Source organism: Marmota monax, unplaced genomic scaffold (assembly GCF_021218885.2).
Source record: "Marmota monax isolate L192 unplaced genomic scaffold, Marmota_monax_Labrador192_F-V1.1 WCK01_AAM20220418_F8-fsc00508, whole genome shotgun sequence".
Lineage (NCBI taxonomy): Eukaryota > Metazoa > Chordata > Mammalia > Rodentia > Sciuridae > Marmota > Marmota monax.
In genome coordinates this window covers 8,546-14,508 of record NW_026692488.1, presented here as the reverse complement: position 1 = coordinate 14,508, position 5,963 = coordinate 8,546, and the positions used below count along the sequence as shown (strand labels likewise).

Sequence of the window (5,963 nt, the reverse complement as noted above, 5' to 3'; positions counted from 1 at the left end):
CCTCTGACCTTTTGACCTAGAAGACCTAAGGAGTGAAGAAGCTTAAAAGGCCCCCAAATTTCTGCTCAAATTTCAGAATTATTGGAAGTGAACATTTATGGATTACCAGGGTGTCTATGTCTGTGCTCCTCCATTTCCTTTTCTTCTCTTTGAATTATTATCTTGGGGGCTGGGTGTGAGGAGGAGTTAAGGTAATCAGAGCTTCAATGAAAGCAGCCAGGATAGACCAGGGGTCTTCCTCCAGAATCCTTCACTAAGGTCTAGCACATTCTAACAGCCCATGTAACACCTCACCCTCAGAAGAACTGCAACTGAGAGTACAGAATCTTATAAGGCAGAAGAGCTAGGCTTTTACCAGTAAATGACAAACTAAATGTTGTAACATAATTTTAGAAGAATGCAGATATACCTATTAGCCATGGTGGCAAAACACTAAGGATTTGTTCAAGAAATGCTAAAGAAATATAGGATTTTAGTGAACTATTGTGAATATGGAATTGAGTTCAGTGAAGGTAGACTTAGACAAAATTTTTAAAAGGCCATAATCGGGAAACCAGTGTTAAACCACAATGCAAAGAAAAGACAAGAAAGAAAGAAAGAAAGAAAGAAAGAAAGAAAGAAAGAAAGAAAGAAAGAAAGAAAGAAAGAAACCACCATTTCAAATTTTAAACCAAGTACCATGGTTTTCCAGGAATGAATATCAGAATTTCCCTATAAATAAAGTCTGAGAATAGATGTAAATTTTAAATTGAAGCTAAAATTGTGCAACTTGTATTATTTCAAAAATGTTTTTCCTTTTTCTAAAATTAGTTTCCTCCCTTGATATCAGGAAGTGAACCCTGGGGAGCTTTGCCAGTGAGCCACATTCAGAGCCCTTATTTTTTGAGATAGGATCTCACTAATTTGTTGAGACTGACTATGAGCTTATGATACTCCTGTCTCAGACTCCTGAGCCACTGGGATTAAAGGCATGAACCTCCAATTTCTACAATTGTAATTATCATATTTTTGCACCCAGCTTTCTTTCAGGAGACTGTAATTGAAAACTCTCCTGAAGGCTGGGATGTTTTTCAGTGGTAGTGAACTTTCCTTTCATGCTGAGGCCCTGGGTTTGAGCTCCAGTGCTAGAGAGAAGGAAGGAAGGAAGGAAGGAAGGAAGGAAGGAAGGTAGGAAGGAGGGAAGTAATGGGGGACCAAGAGAAAGGGAGAAATATAAAGGGAAAAAGGGAGGGAGAGAGGGTGGAAGAAGGAAGGGAAGGAAGGAAGGAGCAAAGAAAGGAAGGGAGGTAAGGAAAAAGATCAGGAAAACAAAATTATAATGAACACCAATTAAAATGTCTTGTGCTAAACTACATATTAATCATCCAATACAGGAACAAAGCCCTTATATGACTATTTAAATTAATTAAAAATTTACAAAATCAAATTTCAGTATCTCAGTCCCACCACTTATTGTAAGAGCTCAGTAACCACATGGGCTGGTGGCTATCATACCTGACAGTGCAGTGCAGATACCATACATTTCTGTCATGGCAGAAAGGTCTATTGGACAACACTGATAAAGAGGAAGCATCACATCAAGGTACTGGTATTGTGAATGTGTTAAAGAATATTCAATAAAATCCAACACCATTCATGAAAAAAAAAACAAAACAAAAAAAAAAAAAAAAAACATTTAACAAATTGTGACCTACAAGAGGACATGCTGAAACAAGAAGAGGACATTCTTAACAAGCCAGTCAAATCAGCAGCAACTCATTCATGATGTTGGCAAAATAACATCATTTGGAAAATAGCCTCTTTGCTGTGTATATACAAAAAAGCATCCTAATGACTATAAAAGTCCCAACTAAAATAACGAACTGGAAATTCTTCCATGAAACAAAGCCAAGTGAGGGGTGTGTTAAAACAGTGAAAGTTCTTTGTTGACTGACTCCTCAACAGGGGTCAAACTAGATTTCTGAAATTCATGAGTAATTTTCTATTTTTTTTTTACTGTGGTCTGTCTTTACCTCATTATGCATATATGTGAATATACTTTTTAAATTTAACTATTTTGTTCACTAATTTTCTATTTTTTTTGCAAGAATTGGTAAACAGTGATTTAAAAAATTGTTGCTATTGCAGTTCTAGATACTAGTAGAGATAAATTTCAATTTATATATGAAAATAGGGCTCTATTTTCATATATAAAATATATGATAACTTTTATCTGCAATATGGTATCAGTAATCATAAGGTCTAAAACCACTACTCTGAAGTTTAGTAATTCCTCTTTATTCCATGCTGGGCATTATGCAAAGTGCTTAATTCCATTTATCTTATTTACTTCATGTAACAACTATGTGATATGAAGTAGGTAGTATTAATTCCATAGCCTAACAGACTGATCTTAGTTCAATGATGTACTCCAAATTGTGTTCCAATGAGTCATTCAGTCAGAATTTGAACCCAGCTAGCTTCCATTTATTTTACTATCCCAAGATCTAGGGCTCCTAATGAGGAATATTAAAAAAGATAAGTTAAAATTTTTAATTTTGAATGCTTATTAATATCAGGTAATTCCAAGCCAATTCCTTGGTAGATCATTAACACCACATGCCAACATAGCTCCATATAGGAGTCTGCCATGACAGAGGAAGGCAGGAAAAGCTAGTGCAATGGACTTGCCCAGGGCAGAACTGGAGCAGGAGCTGAGCCAGCACCCAGGCAACTGTCTGCAGAGCCTGCACTCTTCATGGTGCTAGAAGTTCTTCAGGACTGTATAAATGCTCTGGTGGTTACCATCCAACCACAATGGCTTAGCTCCCTTCTATCAATATGGAGAAGGGCCCAGGACACGAAATCACAGGAGCACTGGCTCAGAACCAGATAAGAGAGGCCAGCAGTCCCAGGTGAAGAAGGATGTCAGATGAGGTGATGAACCTGCAAGTGCTTCTGGTGTGCACCTGTCTGCAAACCACTGCCCAAGGATGTAGGAGAAGAACCAGGTGGCCCAAGAAGATTGTGGGCTGTGAACACGGCCAGTGGCAAAACTGTCAGACAAGTGTCAAGGTGCACAGTTCCACTATCCCATGATATATAGTACATGACAAGAAATGTTGATCTTAACAAGGTGATTGTGAAGTGTACTGAGAATTTATTAGGTCAGGTACTGTTCTAAGCACTTTTCATCTCACTCAACAAACTCAAATGAACTACTAGTTGATCTACAAGGTTATGCATCTATGACCTCAAACTTGGCCATTTAATTAAATGCCATTCAAGTTTGGTTTGTAAAAAAATAATGACACACACCAGGTACAGTGATACACATTTGTAACCCCAGTGAAGTAGGGAAATCTCAAGTTCAAGGACATTAAAAAAGGTCTGGGGATGGAGCTCTGTGGTAAAGCACCCCTGGGTTCAGTTCCCAGTACAAAAAAAAGTAAGTAAGAAAGAAAGGCACTTTTCCCTTTTATAAGGAAAAAATAAGTCCTTTCCCTTGAACCAAGGTGCTCTTGAAAAAAAGAATTCATTAGATGTCTAGCTCTTGCTCAGCTTCAAATTCTTGAACTGAGTGCAGAAAATATTGCAGCCCAAACAGGCCATGTTGTTCTCTAAGCCTCCTGAGCTAATTATGCACATCACTACATTTTGTGTTTTGGAACCTACAAATACAGTGTGATTATTTAAAGTTTCATTTATTTTTAATTCCCATAATGAAAAAGCAGCCTCTTTTAGTTCATCTTCAATAAAATACAGTTGTCAAACTGATAGAATTATCCAGAAGCGACTTCATTTTCTAGACTGGAGCTAAGTGCCTAAGTATAGCAACAGTATTTCTAACTACAATGGTTAAAATAAAATTTTTACCACATAAACTATATGGGTGTAAAAAAAAGATTGACTTTTTTTAAACAGTTGTCCTGTTTAAAAATTATTTTCCAAATGAAAATTGACAGTTTCACTTTCTAATATTTTCTGTATCAGCCAAAATTTGCCAACTACATTTACATATCTTGTATTAAAATTTTTGGTTTTGCCAGTTTTTACCAGTGACAATTATAGGGAAGAACTTAAAGTTCTTTCTGAATAATATGGTTTCATTACATTTCAGTATTAAGCTTTTTAAATATGTCCAAAGTCTTTTAGGACATGGGGTCAACAAGAAAAGTATACATTACCAATAAAATTCAATGCTGACCATTAGAACATTGTATGTAATGGTGAAAGAAGTTCAGAATGATGTTGAAGATTTAAAAAAAAATTAAAGTATGTGCAACAGAGCAGAAATATTTGAAGAGTGATGAAATATTACTGGTTTTAAAACAAGTAACATGGGTTCTTTAAGCCTCACAATTCAAAGAGCAGACTAACTGTATTTCTTTTATTGTAAAAAGGATGATTTACAAAACTGTTAATTTCTAAAGTTGTGGTACAATACATTTTTTTAACAGATAAAGCTTGTTTTTGTTTCAAGGAGTATCTATGTAATCATCAAGGTCACTATGCACAGACACAAGGGGGAGCCTAATTTTTTGGTCTCTTCCTCCTTGGACAGAATCTTGATGTCCTCTTCCTTGTACTGGAATGCTCCTCATAGAGCTTTTGTTCCTCCTTGGTCTCAGCCTGGTCAGCCAGAAGCTTCTTGTTGGCCTTATCTGCCTTCAGTTTGGGAATATGTTCAACGAGGATCCACTTGTTTTTCAACACATTGCCCTTTACCTTCAGATAGAGGCTGTGATACATGTGGTAGTCAATATTAGATTCATGGTATCTCTGAGCAGCCTACACAGTATCCACATCCTCTGCACCCAGGTGACCTTTTCCTGCATTTGGAGCATTAGCTGTACTCTTCTGCTTACCTATTCACACATGCCTGTACCTCTGGGGAGCCAAGGTTCTTTTCTGGCATGGAGCCCCAGAATGGAAAGTCACTGATTTTGTGGATAATCAGCCATCTTTGATCAGCTTCCAGATCTGCTGTTGAGAGTTGGCATTGGAGATTTCTTTGGTCTCATTTGAATCCAACCAAACCTTCTTTTTGCCACAACAGAGGTCACTGGAGGCACCTTTTCTGAAGCCTGAGCGTCCTCCTGGCTGCTCCTGTAGCCATGAAAGAAAAGAGTCCAATATAGTTGGAAGTTTTTCATAATATATCTAAGATTTAAACATTAAATACTTGTAACATATATATATATATATATATATATATATATATATATATCGTGTACCCATATATTCACACAATTGTCTTCATTTGTTAACAGTGCACAAATGGTTACATAGTACACAGATCATATTTACTTAAGCCTGTTAGCTTATTTCTGAAGAGTTCAGTGAATCATGTTAATTTTTCATCTTTCACATTTGAGCAAAACATCCTGAATGCAATGCATGACTCTCTCTCTCTTCATATATATATATATATATATATATATATATATATATATATATATATATATATATATATATAGTGTATTATATATGTTTAAATAAATGTGATACAAATCACACAGGCCAACTCTGGCCTGCCACTTGTTTTTGTTTGTTTGTTTGTTTGTTTTATACTAAAAAATATTTGGGGGATTGTTTTGGTTGAGTCAGGGTCTCTTCATATTGTCCAGGCTATTCTTGAACTTGTGGAGTCAAACAATCTTCCTCAGGCTTTCAAAAAGCTGAGACTACTGGTGCCACCATGCCTCAATATTTTTTTTATATTGGGGTCTGGCTAAGTTGCCCAGGCTGCCCTTGAACTTGATTCTCCATCCACAGCCTCCCAAGTAGTTGGGAATACAAATGTGCACCACCTAAAAAAATATTATTTTAGGAAAAAATATTGGGCAACATAATTGTGGCCCTTAACAAATCAAGTCTTTGAGATCAGATGTCAAAACCAATGGTTCTCAAAGTTTAGTGAGTATAGGAGACCCCCAAAAGATCTGCTTAAAAAGTCAATTTCTAATCTCCATGCTTCAAAA

The 5,963-nt window shown here is 36.3% G+C and overlaps 1 pseudogene; it reads right to left on the bottom strand.

Annotated features, from left to right (window-relative positions):
• Window positions 1-4,468: 4,468 nt before the first annotated feature.
• LOC124092026 (large ribosomal subunit protein eL19-like) lies at window positions 4,469-5,088 on the bottom strand (annotated as a pseudogene).
• Window positions 5,089-5,963: the final 875 nt, after the last annotated feature.